Below are 7,909 nucleotides of genomic sequence, written 5' to 3' on the forward strand. Positions count from 1 at the left end.
AAAGTCAGGTCATGTAATGCAAGTCAAGTATCTAATGTAACGTACGTCACTTAACATAATGTCAGGCACTTACTTAACTTTTGTTCTTATTTTACCAAGCCAAACCATGATCTTTTCCTAAACCTAACCAAACGGTCACTGCTTCACAACCACATGTTGCGTCTGCCAGAAAGGTTCTCTGGCATTTAGGAGCCGAGGGGAGTGACAAACTGCTGGTACTCAACAGCCTGGGAATGAAGACGGCTTTAGAGGCAGTGGGCATGGAGGAGGCTGAAATCAGCGACATTGTTTTTTACTCTTGTGTTTGGGACCCCATTAGCTGACACAAATTCATCACCAATGTGTTACTGACTCATATGAAGTCAGATATTGTATGCATGGGTAGATGCATCAAAATAAGAGGGAAATGTGTGCCTCACTGTTTCTCTGCCCAAATTATATATAGTGTCCTTTATTTTCCTGCAGCCATACCTTATAGCCCCCTAATGAGAGGAGAGCTGCCCATTAAATAAAAATCCTGTATGCAGTCAGAGTTAGCCCGGCGCCTGGAGATGGGATGGAGTCTTTCTCACTCTATTAGTGCTAGATAGGAAGTCATCATTAGGCGCAGAGAACAAAAACAGCATTATTTCTCATATTCTATGTCCTGACGTGAGATTTCGACTTGAATTTGAACTCAAGCATTGTAAAAGCAAATAGTTCTGGACGTGTAGAAAATGCAGTTATTTTCCATTGTGATGGATACATTTAACAAGAACAGCAAAAGCATTAATGAGCAGAAAGAAATAAAGAACCAATTGTGTTGGGTTTTGTTTCCTCTGGATTCAGACAAAGGGGACCTTTGCACTTAAGAAGCAATATAGTGGCTATAATTAAAAGTTGTTGTTCTCTTGTTAACCCAATCTCAGCCTGTATCGATTTGTAATACATTTCTAATGTGAATTTTCGAAGCAGCCAGTCCTTTTGGCTTTAAGGAATGTCCTTACTGTGAGAGGGTCACTGCAGAGAGTCCATGAGGGAGAGAAGGAGACTTGATGAGCTGCATCTCAGCACAGCAAACCTCTGCAGGACACATCCTGTCCCCTAGTGGACATCAGAGGTAACTATTCTCCTTCAGTCAGTCGAATGACTGCATGTTGAGGAGCAGGTCTGAGCCCTATCAACTCTGCACATACGCTGTACACGCTCTGCATAAAGACACATAATTTATTGCGGCTCGTTCACATTTACATCTAAGTGTTGTCTGTCTGTACAATCCGACATTTCACTTTGCAGCAGAATTTGTCATCCATTCAGTACTTGACATGTATTTATGGTACACCCTTCACTGTATAAATCAAAACTGAATGATGATGAGGGCAGGGATACTATCCTCTGTGAATTTAGAGGTTGAGGAGAGCTGACATAGCGTGTAATCAGACCGCAGTGGAAGGGGTGAGATCACGAAAAAGCAAAAATAATATTCTCATTTGGATCAAACTGTGGCCCATTCATTGACAACAATCAGTGGCAAACTGAGAAATTATGTAACTGAAGTGTTTGATGGCACACTCAACAACAGTTAGCAGAAACTCCTTTACTTTGCTGAGTGAGGTTTCTCTTATCCATGAGTACAAGATCTGATATTATTTTCAAGCAAGGTGTGACTGAACCAATCACAACCCCATAGGCAGGATTAAGAATGGAGATGATATCCTCTGCCAGAGAGCAAATCAATTCCAAAAGAAAAATAGCAACAAGTGTGGCTGACAGCAACGCAGATGTACAGTTTGCCTTAAGTTTACTTCTAAACACAACAACTTTTACCCCCGGTGTCTTCGGGATGCAGCTATGACGTGTTTCAGCTCCAGTGTGGCTGCCGGAGACGATCCTCCGCCAATCTAGTCAGCACGCCAATGTCCTCTGGAAACGTTATCAAAGCATCTAGCTCTCACAGGGCTCTTTCCTGTGCTGTGCTTTGTGGTTTCGCAGGACCAGCTTGCATCTCACAATAAGTGCAAAAACTGTTATCAAAACAATATTGGATATGTGGTTGGCTGCTCAAAGACTTCTGAAATGCTTCCAGTGGATTTGGAATCATGATGGAGATGCCACAGCCAGACGCAGCCAACCCCATCAGTCATCAAGGGTCAACGTGACATTTCCTTGCAACTAATTATTAAGGTGACTGTTACTACAGCAGATTATATGGCAACTAAAAATATGTTTAAATGTTAATGTAATTTAACGTAATTAAACAGTTATACCCTAATTTTAAACCATGCATCTATATCATGCTGGAATTAGAAGCCGTACTGAAGTTCTTATTGAACCTCAAATACATTTTAAATATACACTATGATACCAAACTATACTCTGGATGGAAATATAATAGAAGATCCAAAATGTATGTTATTAGATGCTATTTTTCTCTTACTACCAAATAACTGATCAATCCGAACTCCATTCAGGGAACAAGCTGTTAAAACGTTGTTTGCTTGTCATCTGGCTGACAGACCTGACAAAGCATGAATCCAGGCTTTTTACAAGGCAGTCAGATTTTTATGCACGTACGCAACGCAATGCAATGATTTTCTTTTTGTTTGGTCTGAAAGCGACATAATGCATATTAACAATGGTCAGACAAAACAAAGATGAGGATGCATTTGTTTACCTGCTCACAAAGGACAAGTATGTATTGTTGCATGTCGTAAGTGTAAAATAAAGTGTGGATGTTCTTTCCTTATCCAGCTGTCAGACATTCCTGACCCTTATCCTTGATACCTTCAATTTGAAATTAGTATGTACACTGATGTGAACTGGTTTCCTAGCTTCGCTTCTCATAATTATGATCTGAATGTAACATGAATGGTGCATAATAATGACAATATGTGTATTTCAGAAACAACGATGTTGGACAGTCTTTCCTTGAAGATCTACTGGTACCCAGTACCGACATCCTAGATCTCGAGGGCCTCTACATCTTATATAGATAAATTAATGAAGTAATAAATAATTAATTGCTTAAGATTGTTATGGTCCAGGAGACAGTTTGGTTATTGAAAGCTGAACAGCAAAAATACCTTTGAGGCCCCTTCACTCGCATTTTATGAATAAGTGGCTCCTGAGAATTTTTTTTCACACTAGATCTATCAGTATTCTGTGAAAAATGGTGCCAAAAAAAAAAAGAAAGAAAAACACTATTGGTAAGCTCTCAAATACTATCAATAAAGTCAAATCAAATGTTAATAAACTAGACTGTAAATGAATGGCATTGTTGCTTTGGGCAATTAGTTGATCTGTACACATCATCGCCTGCTGTATGAGAAGCTTTAACAGACACAAAGGTATACAGAGTATGGACATCCATGCTTAATGGAGAGCTTCAGTCACGCTATATCTGTCCCTTTTCTCCACTTCTGTTAAGATCTTATTTTACCCACAGTGCCTGTAAACACTGTGTCTCTGAATGAAAGGATATTCGGAGTGAAGCTCAACTAATTCTGTCTTCTCCTCAGTCTGAAACAACAGCACAAATCTCTGCGTGTCGGGCTGAAATCTCTCAGTGGATATCTGCACGCCAGCTGAAGCTCAACCTCGACGAGACTGAGCAGCTCTCCCTTCCAGGGACAGTATGTCCCATCCGTGACCTCTCCATTAACATTGAGAACACTGCGGTGTCTCTGGCATAGACTGTAAGAAACCTGGGCATGACACTGAATGACCAGCTGTCCTTCGCTGTCAACATCGCTGTGACAACCCGCTCCTGCAGATTCATCCTCAGCAACATCAGGAGTCTGTGCCACACCCAGGAGGTGGCGCAGTTCCTGGTCTAGGCACTTGTCATCTCATGCGTAGACTAGTACAACTCACACATCCTGTCTGGTGTGTCTGCACCTGCCCACGACCTCTGCAGGCTCATCCAGAAGCCCAGCTGGTCTTTGTCCTCACACACTACATCTATCCTCCACACTCTTCCCTGGCCACCAGTGGCTTCTCACAATCACATTTGTATGACTAATATTTGGTTACCATGCTGCCAATGGCTGAAGCCCAGCCTGTTTCCGCAACTTGGGTCAAACCTGTTTTACACCACCAGAAGAAGGGCTTTGCCTCTGCCCATCTGCTGGTCGACAACGTCGGGGCTGTTTGCTGTCCTATCTCCACACAACAAACCTTTTCTCTATTTCATTTTTTTTTTTTTCTTAATGTAGCAGCTGAAGAAGATCGTCACTTGCATGATTCTTGCGAACTTCGGGTTGTGTCAGAACTCAAACTATGCCCTTGACAAACCATTCATGCCTTTAAAATCTAACAGCATTGCAATCATTGCCAAATGTATTGTAATATCTATAAAGTAACATCATAAATGTTTAGTGTGCCAGCATTAAAAGCAATTTTCCCTAAACAGTCTTTCACCTTGGTCCTAAAATGGCCTTGTGTAATTAGATTCAGTGTATTATCATAAATAAAATACAACTCTGTGAGTGTGTGCACCAGTACAGCGACAAACAAACTGAGCTGCTTTCTCTTCCCTCTTCCCTCTTGCCTTGACAACATGAATGTACTCTTATCATGATGCTTCAGTATATTTAAATCACATGTGCAAGGCCTCTTATTGTCAAACTGAGAGCAACAAAGATGGACAGGTTAACAGAGCAGCACGAAAGGTAAAAAAACACAACAGAGAACGTGACAAACACTGAACTAAAGATCAAACTTGAATACAAACTGAGCTGATAAGATAAATGTGGAGACAGGTGAGGCGAATGAGTGGAGGAAATGAGAGCAGAGAAGGAGATGGTAAGATTTGAGAAACACTGGGAGAAGTGAATGGCTAATGAGGGAGGGCTAATGAGAGAAAAATCAGTGCAGGAAAACAGACAAAGACAGGAAGTGGAAGGTAAAACATGCCACACAAGGACAGAACATACAAAATAGAATAGACAACAACTCTAAAACCCAAACCTTTACATTTACTGAGAGCTTTTTGCATACCTTAATACAACTGCTACATTTTTTCCTCTCAATTTACAACATTTTTGATAAAAACACAAAGCATAATGTGTAAATAGGCAGTAAGTATTTGCTTAATTAAAATCATTTCAGCTTCCCTTACGGACTTGTAGAATTCCTTTTTTGAACTCCTATGATCATTTCCCCAGGGTTGCTAGTTAGCTAGCTGTTAACTTCATTGTTTGGCAGGTGGAGAGCATATTGTTATTCAGGAAAAATATGTGTACCCAACCAACAGAAAAAAAGATTCTCTTCAAAAGTTGTCCAAATGCATGTAATGTAAATCCCTTTGGAAATGTAATATATTATAATACAATCAAACACAAATTTAATTTGTTATGTGTTTGTTTTTAGCAGTATGTAGTATAATACAAGTCATTAAAGCAAGCATAAAGAATCATTACTGCAGCTACTGTAATGTAGATATTAGATAATGTATAGAGTCAGACTTTATGCTTATGATGATTATCCTGATGAATTTTTTGATCCAGCTGACGTTCTCATCTGAACTCTCCATCTAATTATTCTCCGTGTGAGAGCTGATGAAGCTCAGATGACTATTAATTCTGCGTAATCGCTCTCTCAGCTCTCATAACAAAGTCGTCAATCCAGTGAGGTCAAGTTGTATCCAGTACATTTTCCTCCACTCTGAGAGATATTGTCCTAAAAATAAGACTTCGATGACACAATATTTTTTTTTTCTCCTAAGTGCACAGTGGACCCCTGTAGACACCACTAAGCCGTAGTGCCGCTCTATGTTGGCCATCTGGACAGTCATTCATGTGTGGATAACATAGTGACTCATGTCATATGGAGTCAGAGGAAATAGAAGTTATCCAAAAACAACTTGTCCGATGTCCCATTTCCTGTGTCTCCTGTGTGGTATTTCAAGACCACGTTGTCACTGATGCAAGATAAATCTTTAAATACCAAACTGAAAGCAGATATTTTGGTTGGAGTTGGGTGATTTCTTTAGAAACAAAGAGCTGTGTTGGTTTGTGTTTTGTTTGATATCACTGTTGTTGTGTACAGTTTTTGCGTATGTGTTTTTTAATTGAGCAGTAAGTGCAATTGTACCCTGCAGAGGCCATCCATTACTGTTTGCTTGGAACCAAATATTTTCATCATTAACGACTCGCCCGGTCGTTGCATCATACTCTCAGCTAGAAACGTCATTCTTACGGTAAACAGATCACAGCCCTTTGTACTTGATCACTCTAATTTAGCTCTTTGATATCTCTTGCGGTTTTTCCACTGATCACAGTGTGAGTTTACAGTTTATTTCAGATGTTTTTCTCACTTCAAACTGGATGTGTATGTGATCTGTGAGTGTATGATGTAATCAACAGAATGAGGAGCCACAGTTAAAACGCGAAAAAAAAAAAAAAAAAACGTGAAATTGCTCTCAGCCCCAAAGGTCTAAATCTTCACACACTTATCATACATCAAGATGATCACACTCCTACTCTCGGCAATTGTAAAAGTCTAACACACAGGAGATGTACTCTTGCAACTCTGACCCATAATTGATCAGAAAAACACTTAGAATTTCCTATCCACTGCCTCTGTCAATATGCTTTTTTCTTTTTTTTTTTTTCTAAAGGTAAATGCTATTAGCACAGCCAACAATGCTATTTTCATCCAGACAATGATCATTTTTTATCAGCCCAGTTGCCAGGATATAATGTTAACATATCTGCAAACCACAGATGTGTGCCAAATGTTGACATTTGTATCAAACATGGCATATCAAGCTCACATTATACGTTATTAGTTACCTTTCACATCAGGGGGTGGTGGGGACGGTTTTTTTTACAAGACGTTGGACCATCTCCACTCTTGATGGTGGTGACCAAAACTGGTATTTTAAGCCAAACCATGATTCTTTCTAACCATGACCAAGTGGTTGTTGTGCCTAAACTTAAGCTGAGCATAAGCACAGAGTCTTGACAAAAGAGAATTAGAAAAATTCAACCTAGATAGACCTTAATAGACTGGGATTTTGCAGTTAATGTACTGAGCTAATATGTTTTCTGGCTGTTGGGTTGAACCTATCAAAGAAGTTGTGGTGCCTAACCCTAAACCATGTGCACCATCATGTGTACATATTAAAAGCTTAATCAAAAGTTTTGTTTTATTTTATCTTATGATATGGATGAACAGTGTGATTTATCCTTTTACAACCGGACTGATTTTTCATGAGTTAGTGGGAAACGGTGGTTGGTATTTGGTTTATAGTTTTTTTTTTCTCTCTCTCTCTGCTTGTGCAAAGCACTTTCCCTGGGAAATGCAGTCACTTGCTGCTACTGCCTCGCAGATAGACAGAGATCAAATCCTACAGGTGCATCATCTGCTCTTGCACTTACAGTCTAGGCCACTTCAAGCTTCCCATCAAGTCGGCAAAAGAGGGCTGTTATATACATATACAACAGCACTAGGAGCACAATTCGAGGACATCATTCACAGTGAGGACAAGATGCTAAGAAAGAAAGAAATGGTAAGATTTAACGTCATGAAGCCACTTACATTAACATTATCTTAAGCAAACTTACTGCTTCTCTATTTTAACAATTAAACATCTGGTCCCTGCTTTCATTCTTTACTTTCCATTTTCTACTAATCCCAGTATGCATGCTCTCGCATAATGCTCTTCTCCTAGAAGAATGTGTGTGTGTGTGTGTGTGTGTGTGTGTGTGTGTGTGTGTGTGTGTGTGTGTGTGTGTGTGTGTGTGTGTGTGTGTGTGTGTGTGTGTTGTGTATTTTCAATATATAAAATTAATTATAATTAGTATTTTTCTCTTCCCTTTGCTGCTTTCTGCTGCTTTGGAATGCATCTAATTTGTTACACAAAAATTGGACAAATAAGCATTAGGAAAAATGACATTGTGCCCCATCCGTTCCCCAAATTTAATTT

Source organism: Acanthopagrus latus, chromosome 4, assembly GCF_904848185.1.
Source record: "Acanthopagrus latus isolate v.2019 chromosome 4, fAcaLat1.1, whole genome shotgun sequence".
In the NCBI taxonomy this organism is placed as follows: domain Eukaryota; kingdom Metazoa; phylum Chordata; class Actinopteri; order Spariformes; family Sparidae; genus Acanthopagrus; species Acanthopagrus latus.